Genomic DNA, 20,546 nt, shown 5'->3' on the forward strand with positions numbered 1-20,546 from the left:
TTAAATATACACATATAAACCGATAAAAGAAAAATAAGTACACTTAAATTTGATCTTTAATGTTATAACTAGCACAAGTACCAAAGTAATAGAGTTACATGGGTCAAAATAATTTGCCCAAACCATGTAATTGTATTTTAAGGGCACTAGAAAATTATCAAGTCAGGTAAATTTCCAGATAATTTCAGGGTCCTTCTCCTCAAGTGAAAAGGAAAGGGCATGAATAAAATTACAATACAAATCTGTAATAATGAAAGTGTAACATGCAAATCGACCAAACGGCTGAACACCAGAACGACCATCTGGATGACCACGCTATGACACTCACTGGCGCCAGGACAGCCAAGGTGGGTGCGATGAGATTGGTCGGGGGCCCCGCCATCGCCCCATGATCACCCCGCAGAGGGAGACCCAGGCCACCAGCCGGTGGGGTGATCAATCAGGGGGTTCCATGATCGCCCCAAAGAGGGAGGCTTAGGGCACTGACTGGTGGGCTGCGGCGGGTGGGCAGAGCCTCCCTCTGCGGGGTGCAATTGATCACCCCAAAGAGGGAGGCCCAGGCTACCCCGTGGCAGCCCTGGGCCGTGTGGGTGGGGACTCCCCCTGCAGGGGCTATCCATCGTGGAGCCCCGGCCAGGTGGGCAGGACCTACCTCTTTGGGACGATCTATCGTAGAGCCCTGCGATCAATCGCCCCCGGACTGCAAGAGGACGCAGGCCAGGCTGAGGACTACCCCCCCCCCACCACCAGTGCATGAATTTCGTGCACTGGGCCTCTAGTCTACATATAACCTTCATTGCCCAAATTTATAGAAAGATTGTGCATTTTTAAAAAATATATTTTATTGATTTTTTACAGAGACAAAGGGAGAGGGATAGAGAGTTAGAAACATTGATGAGAGAGAAACATCTATCAGCTGCCTCCTGCACACTCCCCATTGGGTATGTGCCCACAACCAAGGTACATGCCCTTGACCAGAATCGAACCTGGGACCCTTGAATCCACAGGCCGACACTCTATCCATTGAGCCAAACCGGTTAGGGCAAGATTGTGCATTTTTAAAAGCCCTGGTTGAAATTTAAGCCACATCACTTGATTCAAAATATATTTGGCAAAAACATTATTGATACCTATTGAAAAATGAAAAAAATTTCTCCAAGCATTCCAGGTGAATAACTGGTTAAAGAGCATCAATATCTGCTCAATGATCATATGAACTTATCTGGCTATAACTCTTCCAGTGCAATATCCAACTAAAGACTAACTCCAAACCAGTAAAATTCAAATTTCACTTCCCAGAGTTTCCAAACAGAATAAGTATAAAAATAATGCTTATAAATTAAACAAGAAACTAAGATTTATAAAATTTCAGAATAAGGCACCCCAGCTATTATCATCTAGTACAGTGCTTCTCAAATCTTTTGACTATATAAGCCACTAGAATATACAAAATGCCTATCTTGCCTATTCCCACTTTTGCAGTATAAAGTCAGTAGTAACGAAGAATTTGAGAGGAACAAAATAACAGAAAGTTCACAAAAAAAAGGAATCTCATGAATATGCATTTAATTAAAGGATGTGACAATGTAATTATAAAGAATTTTATGCGTTTTATATGTATTAACTCATTTATTTCTCACAACTGCCCTATGAAGTGTATATTATTATTACCTCCACTTCATAGATGCATTGATTGAGTTCAACAGTTTGACTAATAAAGGAACTATGGTCTGATGGTGATGACAATGATGATGACTAACACTTTTTTGGACTTACTATTTGCCGATCACTGTTCTAAGCATCTTGCTTATTTTATGTACTCATAAACCTTACTAATTCATTTACTCATAAAATATGAGATAGGTAACATTATAATTCATTTCAGAGATGAGAAATCTGAGGCATGGAGGGGTTTACTTAATCTGCCCAACATCATAAGTGGCAGTGGTAAAAATCATTCTTAGGTAACTTGGTTCTAGAAACTGGCTGTGCTTTAACTTATATAACTAACCTACAGTCACATAATTGATAAGTAGGAAAGCTAACTATAGATTCCCAAGTTTTGCTTTTGCCTCTACACTAAAATGCTAACAAATTATACCACATCTAAAAACCCTGGGAGGTATTTACAAGGTTCTCAAGCATATGAACAGAGAATCTTTTCAATTCTTGGTCCAAACATCACATAGAAAGAAATAAAATTGATCATATTTCTAATCCTGACTTATCTTTTATGGTCATAATATAAAACCAATTATTTCCTATAAGATGTGAATCACCTTAAGATGTAATGTGCAATTCCTTCAAAATCAAAAGTTCTACCTTGTAAAACCTTAATTTTTGTCCAAAAATATATAAATCTTAGATTCTAAAATTATATGTATACTTATGCATACAAACACAAAATTCGTTTCAATATCATTCAAATCATCTCTAGGGTCTACCTTCTGGAATTTTGAGCTCTTACTATGTTTTGACAAATTTTCCCCTGAAGATATATTTATAGGCTTTGTTCTCCAGATAAGGTTCTTAGTACCAAATCCATGAATCTCCAAAGTCCCATAATCTAGTCTCTTTAGAAAGGAGCATAGATGGAAAGAGACAGGCTCAGAATGAGTGCCGCTGTACAAAAGAGCTGGCCTGGACTCTTCCAAACTGTCGAAATCACGGGAGACAAAGAAAAGCTGATAAACTATTCCAGGTAAAAGGAATCAAAGAGATGTGACAACTATGCAGTGTGATTCTGGATCAGACAACGTGATAAAATTTTAGTATGGACTGTATATCCTATATAATAAAAGCCTAATATGCAAATCAGCCGAACAGCAGAATGACCGGTGGAACGATCAGTCACTATGATGTGCACTGACTACCACGGGGCAGATGCTCAATGCAGGAGTTGCCCACAGCCCGAAGACCCCAGGCCAGCCAAGGCAGGCATGAGTGGGGGCCCCCTGATCGCCCCGCCAGTCACTCTACAGAGGAAGGCGAGGAATGGCAGTGGCGGGGGGCAGGGCTGGTGAGTGGGCAGTGCCAGGCTGGCCAAGGCGGGTGCCAGAAGGCCCCCCCCCAACTGCCTTGCAGTCGCCCCACAGATCGGCCCTGATCGTTGGCCAGGCCTAGGGACCCTACCCGTGCACAAATTTCATGCACCAGGCCTCTAGTTAGATATAATAATAAAAACATTATGTTTCTTGAATGTGGGTATTATACTGTGGTTATGTAGGAGACAAATAATGAATATTTAGGAGTGAAAGATCATAAATGTCTACAACTTACTCTCAGATGATTCTTCATCATTATCACCATAATAGTGGTGGAGGAGCAGAAGTAGTAAAATACAGAGAGATAAAGCAAATGTAACACAATGTTTACAACTGGTGAAACTGGGTAATGATATAGAGGTGTTTAGTTTATCAATCTTGCAATTGTTTCGCAGTTTGAAATGTTTTTAATAAATGTTAAGGGGAAATAGAAAAGATAAAAATTTTCATTGTGACATAAAGAAAATAAAGACTTTCTCAGACTCATTCACTGAACACTGAGTTAAAGAATAAGAAACCTAAGCCAGAGTTCAATTACTAGATTATTCTATTTTTTTCTCCTTTTCTCTTTCATAAAGTCCAGGTACTTATGTAATATTCCCTTATTGAAGCCTATATTACTTTCAATGTGCATTTAAGCAGCTTATAAAGTGTAATCTAAAACTTTTGGAACATTTTCAATTAGAAATGTCAATACATGTTTTATGATAACCTTGAAGCTTCTCAGATCATATATTCCATAAAAATAAGAGTCAACAGGTAGTCATTTTCTCCATACTTTTGTAGAGACAAAGCTCTTTAAAAACAGAGCTACAATTCTTACCTGGGAGACTTCTTTGTTCATAATGAGTCCTCAAAACAGATAGGGTCAAGTTAGTGCTCCTGAGGTTAGCTTCCAGGGGAATGGGGTAAAGATGTTCTCCAGAGATGGCTCTAATCTCTTCACTCTCACCTCATTTAAGGACAATTATGCAAAAAACTAAAGCAAAGGAAAAGAAAAAAAAAAAAAGCAGAGGGAGGTTAGATTGTCATTTTATTGTTTAAGAAATGATAAAGGTCAGAATGCTAGGTAAAGAAAAATAACCTTTAAGGCCAAATGGAAAAATATTTCCAAAGACAGTGTATAAAAGTCTAACTTTACAGTTAAAGTCCTTTCTGATGATTAAATATATATTCCTACTTAAGACTGCTACTTACATAATGCCTAATTACATTCTGCCCTTAATCTTTTGAAAGACTCATTTATATGTCTTTAATTTTTTTTCTGACTATATGTTTATTCTTTCTACTTATAAATCACTAGAGGCCTTGGCACCAGTGGGGTCCCTCGGCCTGCTCGGCGGGGATCAGGCCCAATCTGGCTCTCCGACATCCTCCAAGGGGTCCCAGATTGCGAGAGGGCGCAGGCCAGGCCGAGGGGCCCCACTGGTGCACAAATGGGGCCGGGAGGGACTGCGGGAGGGCTCCAGGGCGTGTCCAGCCCACCTTGCCCAGATCCCAGCAGTAAGCTAACCTACCAGTCGGAGCCTCTGCCCCCTAGTGGTCATTGCATGTCATAGTGACTGGTTGAACAGTTGAACAGTCGGGCACGTAGCATATTAGACTTTTATTACACAGGATGATTTTTAAAATATATTTTTATTGATTTCAGAGAGGAAGGGAGAGGGAGAGAAACAATAATGATGAGAGAGAATCATTGATTGGCTGCCTCCTGCACCCCCCGACCGGGGATCCAGCCTGTAACGCCGGGCATGTGCCCTGACCAGGAATCAAACCATGACCTCCTGGTTCATAGGTCAATGCTCAACCACTGAGCAACACCAGCTGGGTAACAAATTAGATCAGTGGGGAATGCAAAGTCATGATCTGTGCTTAGAAAGGTGCCTAAACACACACACAAATATAGTCTCGATTTATATACAGTGCCCAAGTTCAATCAAACACTGAGATGCTGTGATTTCAGAGAGAAAAAAAAAAGGGATTTTAAATACATGAGATATATATTAAGGGACAAAGAAAACCTTAGGAAAGATGAGGACTGAGTGCCATTATTACAATTTTCTAAATGTTTCAAGAAGGCAAGGGTGTTTCAAATGTCATATACCAGAAAAAGGGTCAGGTGGGTAAGTAACCCCTCCCTGTCTCCAAGATGAAGGGAATCACAGTAACAACTCATTCCACTTCATGATGGAAGCAGCCTGGGTAAAGAGGTAGAGGCTGGGATACTGCAAAGAAGGGGAAAGGAAAAATTCTAGCTTGGTTATTAAATGAAAGATGGTCTCATAAACCCAAAGTAGAATTGCTTTTCAATATACTGTTATCATCTCCTATCACTAACTCAGAGAGGTATTTCCACTAATCAGTCTAAATTTCATCACATGTAACCCTTATATAGATACCCCTGAAAAAGTCTGGCATACACTAAATTTTATAAAGCAAATATTATTCTTTATATGTAAAACTAAAATATATCATTCAATGGAATCCTAGTGTGAATCATTCTTTTAAAAATTAATCCCAAAGGGAAAAAAATTAATCCCATCTTTTGTATAAAAAATTTTTTGAGACAAATATATAAAAACTTAAATAAACACAAATAAGAATAAAAATTAAAACTGCCCATACAGACCCATACATTGAACCATTAATAATAACCTGACCATAGTTGTTGTACATGCTCAACAAACCAAACTGTATTAAATTTAGCAATATCATTGGAAATAGGAATCCCAATTTAATGCTAGTTTATTATAACAAGATAAACTGAATCTCCCCAAAGACATGCTTTTAGTAGTCTTAGTTTAGGCTAACTTTGATCTTGCTGGGAAGGAGTTTAAAGAATTTCATAGAAAGGTTAAGAATTTTACCTGGAAAAACTGTAAAGAATTTGTGGAGTGGGTATGAGCAAGAAGTACTGAGGAGTTTGAAGAGGCTGAGAATGCAGGTTGTTCAGGGGAGAAACAAGAAAAGCACAATGTAGAGATGTGGAACAGGAAAGTCTGAACAAAGATATTTAAAGGCAATTTATAAGGAAGTATGTCTTACTAGATGATACAGAATGTAAACTATTCCTTTCATCCCAACAAAATTCTTAGGAATAGTCTACCTTATTCATTACCAAAAATATAATTTTGGCATTATATATTTTATGTTTTTGCTTGTTTTCTTGTATGGAAGACATCTTGAAGAGAACTTCAAGGACAATAACACTAGCCTAAAGATTAAGGCCAATTTGTCCTCTTTCTCACAGTAATTACATTATGAAAATATACAGGTGGTAAATCGAATTACTGAATATTCTATTTCTTATCGAAAAACAATATATTTCGTCAAGTCAACTAACAAGTTAGCAAACTGGTTAATACAGGTAAATCTAAGGTCATAATGAAGCCAAGGTTTATGGATTTGGATCCCTATGATCCATTAACTGTACTATTCCAAGTTCACACGTTATATACCTTTCAAATGAAAGTAGATGAATGGTCAGTTAAGGATAGAAGAGAATATGAATAGATGAGTGAGAAGTCATCAGTACTACTACTGGCAAAATTTGAAGTATACTGGTATGTCCACTGATTTTGAATCTAAGGTCATATTAGCTTGTGGAAAACGGTCGAAGAACCTTCAACAATTTGGAAAATTATACTATTTCAATCTCATGTAAGTTTTTTCAAGAAGGTTCACCATGTAATTTTAAGTCTAAAACAAACCCAAGTGAATACTTTCCGTGAATAAATTAGGGACTACATTCATAAAAGAATTACTACTTAACATTCAATTATCTCATTTTAATGATGCTTAAATTAAAGCAATTAATTTACCAGAGGAAAAGAATCTAAAAGGTCCTGTTAATTGTTGACCATAAAAGAAGAAATACTTAAAAAAACAAAAACCCACAGAATCTACATATTTTGTTTAAATTCCTCTCATGTTTTAACCTAACAAAAGCAATAATTGTAACATAAGTAGTAACATCAAATTCTTAATCATAATTGAAAATACAGTACAAAATGTCTACTCCTTCCTACTTAACCATCTGGAACATGTTAAAAACTCCCTAAAAGCATGAGAAATCTGCAAGTATAATTACACCCTGGGACTATTAGCATGGCATGCTTCAATAAATACTCCTAATAAGATCTGCTGATATAATAATTGGCACTAAAACGAATGGATTTTCATTATGTGGGTATTTGTTCCTACTGGCTAAATACTCGAGAAAACTGATAAATTGTCCCTTGAATAGAAACAAACAAAAAAACACCCAGCAAGAGCAAAGTGTGACAGGTTGCAGAGATAAAACAGAAGGGACAAGCAAAGAGCAAAAATTTGCAAATGCCTGAGTTCAATTCATATTTTCTCTCTCGCTTTCTCCCTTTCTTTTCTCTTCCTGCATCCCCCAAATCTGGCATAAATATCTGTGTTCTTGTCAAAAATGATCTGGTTGGGGTTAGAAGAAAATGTTATATTAAATCTTGAGTTGGTTAAAATCTAGTTTGCTAAAGGTTTTCAGATCAAATCGTAAGAAAAAATATTCAAAATTTACTCTATTCTTGATGGTTTGGGGAAGTGAACATTTAGCTACTTAAATTGGAAAGGTTAAGCAAGGGAACGACCCGACCAGCTAAGATTTTCAGGATGATAGCTTTGGTAGCTGAGCAATGGAGGCAAGAGGGTTGCTGTGATCATTTAATTCCAACACAGTGAGCAGTGGGATTTATGTAATAACAGTTGGGCCGAATGAGATACTGGAATAAATCAATAAGAATTGGGGGTAAAAAAACAACAACCAAGAGGCCAAGTAGTCTGCATGTATAAATTATGAAAGTAATGCATGTTTACTGTACAAGTCTAGAAAATGCAGGTAAATAAAAATCACCCACAAGTGTTCCATCTAGAATTAATGCAAAGATTTATATATTTATTATTCTATAAATACAGATTATGGTACCACAGTATACATATTGTTTAAGAGCACCTTTTTTTTCACTAAAGTTATCTATAACTTCTCATGTTATTAAATAGTCTTCTACATAGCTTGTATTGTCTATAAAATATTCCTATGTGTGTATGTGTCACCGGTTTTAAGCAAGGCAGTAAGTAGTACAGGACTTTAGACTGTTTCTTCATGCTGTTAAAAACAATACTATAATGAGGCATTTTTCTGGCTGAAATTTTGTTTACATTCAGGATTATAGTCTCTAAATAAGCTCCTACAAACACCAAGTTTCCTGGCATGAGAGATGGGATAGACATGAGTGCCATTTAGTCAAGACCGAGTTTGCAGGCAGTAACAGATGTCTGAGGGAGAGGCTAATGAATTCAGTTATGTACACATTAATAATGAATATGACATCCAAATAGATAAGTCCAGCTGACTTCCAAAGAAGTGAGATGAAAAGGTTTTTGGAGCCCTAACTGGTTTGGCTCAGTGGATGGAGCGTCGGCCTGTGGACTGAAGGGTTCCGGATTCGATTCCGGTCAAGGGCATATACCTTGGTTGCGGGCACATCCCCAGTGGGGAGTGTGCAGGAGGCAGCTGATGGATGTTTCTCTCTCATCAATGTTTTTAGCTCTCTATCCCTCTCCCTTTCTCTGTAAAAAATCAATAAAATATATTTTTTTAAAAAAGGTTTTTTGAATCCCTGGTAGTAGAGTAGATGAGATGACCAAGGAAAAGTGAAAAGAGAAGAGAATAAATTACCACAAAGACAATCCAATATTTAAGGAAGGGGACAATTAAAGCTGGAATATCAATTTTAAAAAGAGAGATAGCCCGGCCGGCGTGGCTCAGTGGTTGAGCACTGACTTGTGAACCAGGAGGTCACAGTTCAATTCCCAGTCAGGGCACATGCTTGGGTTGCGGGCTTGATCCCCAGTGTGGGGCATGCAGGAGGCAGCCGATCATCGTTGATGGGCTCTATCGTTGATGTTTCTATCTCTCGCTCTCTCCTTCTCCCTTCCTCTCTGAAATCAATTTAAAAAAAATTTTTTTTAAAGAGAAAATGAGTCAAGGTAAGAGGAGAAAACCAGCAAAAGTTGAGGGTAGAAGAGCATAATGCCCACTTTCAATAATTATTTTGAAACTGCACAAACCCAATCCCTTTAAAACAAAACAAACTCTTAAAAAGTACTCAAAGGTAGTCAAGAGTCCCTGCAAAATAAACCCCAATAAAGCACAAATACTTCCCCCCAAAGACACCAGGAATGCAACATGCCCCACCACCAGCACAATCATCGAACTCACAGGCTTTTATGCTCAGTGTGTCTACCACCCTCCCCCAACTTCATGCCATCATAATCCAAATAACGACGTTTGTGGGAGAGCATTATAAAAATCTTTTTTTTTTGGGGGGGGGGGCCTAAAACTATTTTTCTCCCTTCAAGGTTTTGGTTAGTCCTAGTATACTAAGATTTATTATCACCGTACATTTTCACAATTTCAACTCCATTTTACAAATTTTCCTAAGTTTCTTTTCCAGAATTAATTTTTATAAACAATTTCATTTTCCCCTTTCTGTACCCTCTGCTTACCCATTAGGGATTAAGAGTAGAAATCACTGTATATTCAATAACTAGCCATAAAAATCAATGTCCTACACAGCAATGAAAATGAATTTTAGAAATTTAAAAGTAGGTCTTAGGACAAAAACAAAGACAAAAAAAAGTAAATCTTAAGAAAAACATACACAATATACCTTTTTTGTTGTTGTTAATCCTTACCTGAGGATATTTTTTCCATTGATTTAGAGAGAGTGGAAGGGAGGGGAGAGACAGAGAGAGAGAAACATCAGTGTGAGAGAGTCACATCAATAGGTTGCCTCCTGTATTGCTCTAATTACTGAGAAAACCAGCCAGGACTATACCAGTTTTTATAAAGTTCAAAAATAAGCAATCAATAAACTATATTATTTAGGTACAGATTTATATGTAGTAAGACTTACTATAAAAAATTAAAATAACTTAGAAAATTCAGTATAATGTTTACACTTGGGGAGAGACATGAAAAGGGATGAGTTGAGAAAGGCTTACACAAGGAGTTTCCATTATATTCCTAAATTTCATTTCTTAGGTTGGGCATACAGAATACTGCTTAACATACTAAATAAATAATACTTTAAAATTTACATTTTAGTGAAGGATAATAAATTTTTAATGAATGAATTAAGGAGGTTACAGAACAGTATTTTAAGGAGCATAACTCAAATCTTTCAAATAATTCTATTTTCTTATTTATTAATCAAGATAAATTGTCTTGATCACCTAGAGAACTATTATTCAAGAAACTACTAATTAGCCCTGGCCAACTGGCTCAGTTAGTTAGAGCATTGCCCCAATACACCAAGGTTGTAGGTTGATTCCAGATCAGGGCACATACAAAGAACAACAATTAATACATAAATTGCTGGGAGCCGGTCCATCCTTGCTGTTTCAAGGGACCTGGCATATATGGCATATTGTTCTTAATATGTTTGCTCACCTTCTTGGCACTATGTGTTTTAACCAAGGTCACCTCTCTGAGAAAGTTTGTTTCCCCAGGTAGGGATTTTCCCCTGAAGTTAGGGAGGGAATAAAACCCCTTAACTAGTGCCAGGCGGGTAATTAATCACTTTAACTATGAACAATCATGCTTAAGCTACATAATCTTTACTCCCTGGAATGGAGATAAGAAACTCCCTAACCTTTGGAATAGAGATTGATAGGATTGGAATCAACTGGTATAAATACAGATGTAACAAGACAACTGGACACAGAACCTAGATACAGAACCCAGACACAGAACCTACACAGAACCTAGAGACAGAAGAACTTCGCTAGAGAGAACATGGCAAAAGATCCTGGACAGAAACTGGAGACAGAACCTAGAGACAGAACCTAGCGAGAGAACATGGCAAAAGATCCTGGACAGAAACTGGCCACAGAACCTAGAGACAGAACCTAGCGAGAGAACCTGGCTGAAGAACCTAGAGACAGAACCTGGCTACAGAACCTGGATAGAACATGGCAAGAGAACCTGACTAGAACCTGGTGACAGAACCTGGCTGGAGAACCTAGCGAGGGAACATGGCTACAGAACCTGGCTGGAGAACCTAGCTAGAGAACATGGAAACAGAACCTGGCTGAAGACCCTAACCAGAACTTCGCTGGAGATCCTGAACAGAACTTGGCTGGAGATCCTGGCTAGAGATCCTGGCTAGGCTGCTGATCAACTGAACACTGCCTCTGTGTCGTTTCTTCTTCGCCGACTCCGTCCACACCTTTGGGGACCCCTGGACCTGCTGGGGTTGGACCCCAGCAATAAATAAATGGGACAACAAAGCGATGTTTCTCTCAAATCAGTTATTAAAAAACCACTGCTAGTTATTACTTTCCTACTAGAAAAGAATTTAGTTTATTTAAAATGTTTATCAGTAACCATTCAGTAAATTATAATTAATATAACTGACAGTTACATTGAAGTCCCAGTGCTCTTCTTGATTTTAATTATAATGGATATTTTTTTGAAACTACATATGTAGTGACAAGGAATAATTAAGGGGGAAAGACATAACCCTTCTAAGCAAGATTAAAGTGTATACAAAGGAAGGAATACTTGTATTCTGACCTCTTGGGTAAAGGTGGAATAAGGAAGATTTGTTTTCCAAAGAATGATCTCCAGAGGAATCCCAATTAATAAAACTGCCAGGAAAAGAACTGGCATTAAGATGTTCAGGAATTATTAACCATTTGTACACCATAAGCATCTATAGATGCAAGCGGCAGACCTTTTTAAATTAAATTCAAAATATCGTGGCAGTTAACTGGTTAAATCCTTTTCTCCCAGCATTGTTAAAAATGTAGCTTCACTGACTGATTATAAATAAACAGTATTTTTTGTAAATTGAAGTTATAGGATCATGGAAAGTTTTCTATGTAAACTGCATGAATATTTTAAATATTTCATTCTCTAGTAACTTTGTAAGTGACAAATCTTAACAATAGCAGATATTATTTTTGTACTGTAAGATGGTAACATGTACTGAAACCTTGAAAACAGACTACTTGGAAAGAAAATCAGTTTGACTTGATGAAAACTAAAGTTCAGAATATAAATGCAATTTTCTTTCAGTATGCATGCCACACTAGTACATACTGTTATAGATACAATCTAAGAAGAGATTTACCATGGGAGCAGTAACAGTAAGAGGCAATACGGTTTGGAGAACACAAATCAGAATGGGGCTTGAGAAGCAGACACTGGAAGCAATACTATCATTGAAAGAAGCAAAAGGAGGTAAGCTAAAGCACAATGATAACAGTAAGAACATGTGGTTCTGGACCAAGGAACATCCCAATTAATGCCCTGTTAAGGCTCCAGGCAAAACAAAGTAATGAAAACAAAGGCATACACAGTGTGATGGCAATATAAGGAATGACAAATGGGAAACATAACCTATGTGCTGTCCTCAAGAAATGATCAACACTTCCACGGATTTTTGAGACTGATAGTCTAAAGAAGAGAATGGGGAGTGAGAAAAGAAAGGTAAATTATATGACTAACTGAAGCTACAGTTTCAGGTCACCAGGGCTCCAATTTAAATGGCAGGACTAAGGCTAATTAAAAATGATTAATCACACATAACTAGAGGCCCGGTGCATGGATTCGTGTACGTTGAAAGTAAATTAATTTGAAGGTGGCTGGCGGGGCAGGACTGGGTGAGATGGGCCAGACACACCCTGGAGCCAACCTCCCACGGTCCTTCCCCAGCCTGCCGCAGCTGGGGCAGCATTGGGGGCTCAAAGGGCATCTGCGGAGTGAGCGGGGTCCCTCCAGCAGGTGGGGTCCCTCAGCCTGGCCTGCGGGGATCGGGCCAAAACGGGCAGTCTGACATCTCCTGAGGGGTCCCGGAGTGTGTGAGGGCACTCTGCAAAGTTGCTGTTGCTTGGTGGCTCCTGTGTTGAGTGTCTGCCCCCTGGTGATCAGTGTGCCTCCTAACTACCAGCCAGTCGGTTGGCGGGTCGCTTAGCCTTTTTTATATATATATGCAGGTAAAGGGGCTGTGTATAAGTTATAAAATAATCCAGGTTAACAAAGTTTTATTTTAAGACTTTTTATTTCGGAAATACCTAAGCCTACAACTTGGGGTTCTCACTTGCCCCACTGGCCTCACTTTGTAAAACTTTTCAAATCATATCTACAAGAGCTTAAATCTGACATCCTCTATAAATCCTTCTCAGAAAATAATCTTAAATACCCCCCATTTTGAAATTCTTCAGTTTTCATTTTCATAGTAGATACTAATTACACAGTTGGTGGTTAAATACGATTTACCAGAAATCTGATATGTCTGATGTCTTCAAATAGTAAATTTTATAAAAATTTGTAATGAAAATATGCTAGTTATACCAAGTAGAATAAAATTCCTTAATAAGAAGGTATCATATTTTATGGTTCAAAGTGGACTATTGGATATTAGAATACAGTGCCGTTTACCAAATAGAATATCTACTGAGTATGCACTACTCAGACTCTACATGCCCATCTTCTATATTTCCACAACACTGTCAAAATTACCCTCATTCTTATAGTATCAGAATTTAGGCAAAATTAGTATGATCTCTCTCTTGTCTCCAACACTAAATCATAAAGTTCTGTCAATTTCCTGTTTATACATCTTTGCCCAGGTTCTCATCTCCTGTGCTTGGGCTTAGAAGCCAATCTAGTCCATTATACATGCAGAACAATACCTTTAATAAATGTTTCTATTTAATCACTTCCCTCCTAATTAACTCTCAGACTTTTTTTTAATTGCCTAGCTAAACAAATATAAAATGCATATCCAAGGCCCTCTCTTTCAGTTTTTCCCTGCCTTTCTTTCCCCAAGCCTCTCCTAAGGCCCTTGGTAATCTACTTATCAGGATTATCTCCCAACTCCATATGCACAGTATGTACATTTTCTTCAAAATTTGGTCAAAATTCATATTCTTTAAAAATATTTTCCTAAGTTCAACTTCATTTTGATTGTTGGTCCCTGAAAATTTCCTGATTTATATATTATGTAATACTTGTTCATAAATTTTCTCCAATGTCGCATTTAAATATGATTCTAATATATGAATATATTCCTGGCCGTGCCCATGCATGTTTCTTTCTTATTTTAACTTGTTAATATTTCTTATACTAATTTCAATTTTTTCATAGGTGATTTATAAAAATGCAGAGGAATCTTTTTGTCCCCACTGAAATTAATCACTTACGTGGTACCTGTGATGGTGAACTTTATAGGTTTACTTGGCTAAGCCATAAGTATATGGTCAACCACCAGTTTAAATTTTGCTTTCACAAAGGTGAAGGTATTTTTTAGTTGAGATTAACATTTAAATCAGTGGACTTTGTGTAAAGTAGATAATCCTCATTGATTGGCTGCATCCTGCACATGCCTACTGGGGACTGAGCTTGCAACCTGGGCATGTGCCCTGACTGGGAATCAACTGTGACCTCCTGGTTCATGTGTCGATGCTCAACCACTGAGCCACACCAGCTGGGCCATTTCATTTTCTTTAGGTGAACAATTCACCTGGAGGAAGGCCTTCAATAAAACTATAAAACTAAATATATGAAATATTGAATTGCTATAATTGCTTAAATTTCTGAAAGATTATAATTATGATTGGTTAAGTCTATTGAGCTGTAACATGTATTTGCTTATGACTTATATTACTAAGAAGAAAACTTTAAAACACTTAAAACTTACAAAAACTTTTTATATTTTAAAAACTTTTTCCAATGTAAAAGTAAAGAAATTAGAGGGACCTGATTTATCACAGAGAGCAATAAGGAACAATTACACAATTCTGTAGAGATTAATTTATAAGGCTCTATAAATCCTCTTCAGAGTAAGCTCTTATATTATAATTTACAATGTAGATCTTTTGTGTAAGCTTCTCTTAGGATTTCTCTTATCTAAAATGGGTCCCTAGGGAACCAGTAAGAAGAAATTCTATGATTATCTTCTGATGCAATAAAGTGAGAGGTCTTTCTAATACTAAATTTAAGGAAAATAATGACTCTTCCCTGAGTGTCATGGCAATATCTCTATCATGAATATGAAAGCAAAATGGTTATAATTTCTGGTGTATTTCTTTTGTCTTTTTATTCAAGCAACAGCTAATTTTCTTAAGGAAGTTTTTTTTTCATTAAGTTGTGAAATCATACATTAAGGCTTTTTATAATGAATTATAAATTATAGTTTGTTCAGTTCACAAAAGAAAAACATTTAAAACACATTCATATAACCTACTTATGCAATGTGGATTCTGGATTCTTCAATGTTCCCCTTACAAATTACTTAGGGACTGTGAATATATTAGCATGTTTACTTGAATAACTACACATTTACCAGGAAATAAAGCAAATATCTGGATCTGAGTCTACAGTCATCCTTACAAGCCTAATCTGTCTTCTAAATTCTTATTTCTGTTTATCAAAGAATGGTCCACTTACAGAAAATTGCAAAGATATCAGTAGCAGAGTTAAATCAGAATCTAGATTTAATGCTTTTCTTCTTTTCAGCATTTCTTTAGTTTTCTAAGAAGTCCTACTTAAAACTAAAGATATACTGGGTGAGGCTTTCGGGTAGACTTCATATTTGAATGCCTCTTTGCAAGATAGCAGGAAATCAGACATAAAAACCAGGATTTTACTCCCAGGATTTGGCACTAACCTGCTTTTGTAAATCAGGTATATTATAACTTCTTAGGAACTCAAGTTTTTGCCATCTGTAAAATAAAGATGTTGGTGCTCACTTCCAGTCAAAATACTTACGTAAGTCTACATTTATGTGAGTATACAAATGATAACAGAATCAGAGCAAGTCCATGTGAGACTATGGACACAGGTATGTATGTAGAAACAGAAAATGGTAATGTAAAAAGTACGATGTTTACATTTGAAGTTTCCTTTCACAGTTTAGGTTTAAACTTTTGATTTAAAAGGGCTCAGTAAGCCCAGCACTTTCATCTAAATCCCCAGCATCCTCTTTCATCCTGCCATTTTTCTAATGTCCACAAGGAATATAACCTAAGAATATGCTTGCTTTCCTCCCAAAATAATCATTCTCATACTTGGTCTAGGATGAACTGATCCATTCCAATCTAGATCGGGGATAGCAAACTTTTCTGTAAAGATCCAGATAGTAAACATTTAGGTTTTGCAAGCTATATGGTTTCTGTAGCAACTATTCAACTCTGCCTTTGGACTGTAAAAGCAGCCATAGACTATACATAAGCTAATGAGCACGGTAGCTGCATTCTAACAAAACTTTATTTAAAAAACAACAACAGGGTACAAGCAAGTCTATATCACACCAAGAAAAAAGATGGTATAAATCACCTATAAGCTAAGGTGGCAGGATTTCAGAGTAGAAAATCATCACAAAGAAAACAATTATAAGTCACTTTAAAATTCTCAGAGTCCTTTCAGCCTGGTATAAGAGAGAACATAATATAATAGAAAGTACCAATGCAGGTATTCAATATATACTAGATGTTTAATAAATACAGATTTTCTTTCCCATTTCAACAGTGGCATCCCTTAAAATAGTATCTGCCTCCAAGCCTTCCTTCTAGAGATGACTTATTCTGGCCTTCAGACAAGACCTGGCCTTGGTTTCTTCTTGATTGTGGCAGATACGCTCCTGGTAGCACTACACCAAATGTTAGTCCTCCTCTATTCCTCTTCCCCCCATTAATCCAAAGCTGCAACTTCACAACCTTTTCCATCTGAGCCTCAACCATCAGTATCACTATCATGCAGTATCAGCCGGGAAGGCGGTAAGGAAATAGATAAGAGAAAGAAGAGGATAGAGAGAGGGTAGGTTCAGGTGGAGGACAGGTGAGTGGTAGCATTACCTCCCTTTTCCTGACTCTAACAAAAGAGCCAGGTGCTAACTTAGTGTTAATTTAAATGAAAATGTTGTCTGCTCTACTGGGAACAAAGAACACTTCACTTCAGGAAAAGTGTTCCCTAATGAAAGAACTCAATTCTAACAGGGGGAAAAAACAAAACAAAACACCACTGTAAGCTTTATTCTTATGCTTTTATCTAGATCACTTTGCCTCCAGCTGTGAAACTGACATGTTTTTAAAGCTCCAAGGAGCCTTTACGAGTAACCATGGTTACTGCTACAAAACAGTACAAGAAAAGTAGGAGGGGATAGCAATTTGAGGAGAAAAACAGTGTTTTTGATTTTCATCAAATGAAGCAATAGTAACGAGGCTGGGCAAGGGCCTCAAGATTATTACTTCTCTCCAGAGCCACTGAAGTGCTCGATCTTTCAGCCCCACTGTCTAGTACCTCCACGGGTCATTTTACCTTATCCAATAGTGATCCCCAAAATCTAACGTAGCATTTAGAACGAACAATATCTTATAAACTCAACTAATATTCTTGCCAAGCAGTCAGTGAATTTGCTTTCCAGCAATGCAGCTTACTTGGGAAAAAAAAAAAATAAGAACACAAGGTTGCTTAGAACTATATGAATCCAAGCCTAAGAAGGCACCTATGGTTTTAATATAATGCCACTCCAGTAATTTTTCACAACCTTTGTTAGTAAAAACAGGTTTTCATCAAAAATCCTCTTTTCAAACCTCCTCAGTTATGAAATAATAAATCATATATAGTGGCTAACATGTTTCAGGCACTGTATAAGATGCTGAGTATTTCACAATAAAGAAAACAGACAAAAGTCATGCCTTTATGGAGCTTACAATCTGATGTAGAAGAGAGACATTAAATACACAATTGTAAATTGTGTTCGTGCTATGAAAGAAAAATACTAAAGATATTTACTGGGATATCAAGAAAAGCTTCTTTGATATATAAAGGTGATACCGTTGTGATTACCTGGTTATTAATAATAGGAAAGAAGCAAACGGGAGGCCAGACATGATAAGCATGTCATCTGGGGCAGCTTCACCAGGAAGCTGCAACTTCACATTACCCAGGGAACCACCAGTCCTTTTCCTGCAGATCACTGGGGAAAGGGATCAAACAAAGAAGATAGGCATATGTGCAATGAAGTCTGGATGATGTTGGGAAAGTGCTTGTCTTCAGCCTAACTTGGGAACAAAGATCATTGGCTAAGAGGGTGGACACCAATGAAAGATGGTAAAAATTTGGGAATACATAATCCCCAGACAAAGAATTCTTTCTCTTACCAGCTCTTGCTCTCTTGTATTCCTGTTTCTCGCTTGCTCCTTGACCCACACAGACCTGTGCGCTAGCCCACCATGAGGCCTCAGCAGCCACATGGCGAATCTCACACGCAATGGACTACAGCTGGGAACAAAGCTAACCTAGCAGATGCTGGACTGGACGATGTTTTAATATTGGGCAGAGACTCTGGGCAGTGGCTTTAATCCTGGCTCTGCTGAAGACACAGCTGGACTTTTGCCATGGCGTGACGGAGGGAAATGGGACCTTGGAAACCCAGGGTTTAATTCCATGCAAACAAAGATTGCTCACTCTACTGTGCGAGTCTCAGGAATTTACTTTCCTTGCGACATCACAAGAAACCCACTTCTACTGGCAACAGGTAGGGACATAGAGGGCACTCCACCAATAATACAAATGCCACTATTAATTATTAAGTTTTACTCAAGAGTTCTAAATTCTTATTCCATCTCTACAATAAACTGACTCGGCTTAAATCAACTCATCTCACTTCTTGGTCATTTCACAAAATGAAACAGAATTAGATGATAGTAAGGTCTTCCAGCTTTTAAACTTAACACCTTTATAATTACATTACTATTTTTTTCTATACCAGAAGTTTATGCTTATCATACTGTACCGATCATATGGTATAATCAGGCAATTATCTAAATTTGAGCAATTAGTTCATTAATCATTCTACAAGTAATCACTGGTCACATTTGTGCCAGATACTCTCCTAGGTGTCAGAAATGCAGTAGTAAGCAAAATAGTTAAAAATCCCTGCCTTGATGGCACTTATAATTTAGTGAGAAGAGACAGACAATAAATAAGACAAATAAGTAAACAATCTACACTAATAAAAGAGAAAAATGGTAATTGGCGTACGGCGATACCTTTTTCATTGGCTAATCAGGGCTATATGCAAATTAACTGCCAACTAAGATTGGCAGTTAACTGCCAACAAGATGGCGGCTAATTTGCATATGTAGGCACAACGCAGGGAGGCAAAAGGGAAAGCAGGAAGAAGCCCCCTGCCACTGACAGTGATCGGAAACCCAGGGGGGAGCTAAGAGCTGAGGGGCAGGGCAAAGGCGGCCCTGGGGCCGCCTTTGCCCTGCCCCCCAGCCATGATCGGAGAATCAGGCGCCTTTGCGGCCCTGGCCAGTGATAGCAGGAAGTAGGGGTGGAGCCAGCGATGGGAGCTGGGCACGGTCGAAGCTGGCAGTCCCAGGAGCTAGGGGTCCCTTGCCTGGGCCTAAAGCGAAGCCCACGATCGCGGCGCCCCCCCGCTGCCACTGCAGGTCCCCGCTGCCTGGGCCGGACGCCTAGGCCAGAGGCGTTAGGCTTGGGCAGGGGCAGAGCCTGCAACCGCAGGGAGCTGGGGGTCCCCTGCCCAGGCCTGACACCTCTGCCGGAGGCCTCAGGCCTGGTCAAGGGGTCGATCCGGTGATTGGTGATTGGAGGGTGATGAGGGTCAACTCCTCTGGCTGAGGCGTCAGGCCTGGGTGGGGGGCGGAGCCGGGGATTGGGGGGATATGATGGTCCCCTTGCCCAGGCCTGAAGCCTGGGTCAGAGGCGTCAGCTTGGGCGGGGGGTGGAGCAAGCGATCAGAGGGAGATGGGGGTCCCCTGCCCAGGCATGATTCCTGGGCCAGAGGCCTCAGGCCTGGGCGGGGGCCAGAGCCAGTGATCGGGGGAGTTGGGGGTCCCCTGTCCAAGCCTGACGCCTCTGGCAGAGGAGTCAGGCCTGGGCAAGGGGCCGATCAGGCGATCGGAGGGTGATGGGGGTCAACGCCTGAGGGCTCCCAGTATGTGAGAGGGGGCAGGCTGGGCTGAGGGACACTCTCCCCCCCGCCCCCCCCCACACCCAGTGCATGAATTTCGTGCACCGGGCCCCTAGTATATTATATTAGAATATGGTAAGTACTATGGAGAAAAAGAAGTCAGGGAAGGAGTATATGAATTGATAACTTCCCCATGCCCATTATTAAGAGCAGGGATTTGTTAGGCACTAAGGAAAATAAAGATAAGCAATACCTGAGTGGCTGTCCCTGAGCTGATCACACTCTAGTAAACATAGAGGAACACTAGAAAAGGCAAGTACACAAAGTACTATGGGATCACTCAGGAAAGAGCTACAAGGCAGAAGGAACTGAGTTGCAAGCTGCATTTTACTCCCTTAAACACACACATAAATCAAAAAGGAAAAGATTCATGTAAAAAGAATATGAGACTTGTATTTTAAAGTCATATTTCAAAATTTTATAAAACCTTATTGTATATAATTAAATAAGATATGAAAAAAAG

The 20,546-nt window shown here is 38.7% G+C and overlaps 1 protein-coding gene across 1 annotated transcript in view; it reads right to left on the minus strand.

Annotated features, from left to right (window-relative positions):
- Window positions 1-20,546, minus strand: part of NCOA1 (nuclear receptor coactivator 1) — a 164,888-nt gene that overhangs the window by 82,044 nt on the left and 62,298 nt on the right. Inside the window, exons 3-4 of the mRNA XM_081101281.1 lie at window positions 15,749-15,803; window positions 3,868-4,023 (exon numbers count right to left, since the gene is read on the minus strand). The gene's annotated coding sequence lies outside the window, so the exon portion shown is untranslated. The remainder of the gene's footprint in view (window positions 1-3,867; window positions 4,024-15,748; window positions 15,804-20,546) is intronic.

The sequence above is a fragment of the Myotis nattereri genome (assembly GCF_964212035.1).
Source record: "Myotis nattereri genome assembly, chromosome: 10".
Taxonomy (NCBI): domain Eukaryota; kingdom Metazoa; phylum Chordata; class Mammalia; order Chiroptera; family Vespertilionidae; genus Myotis; species Myotis nattereri.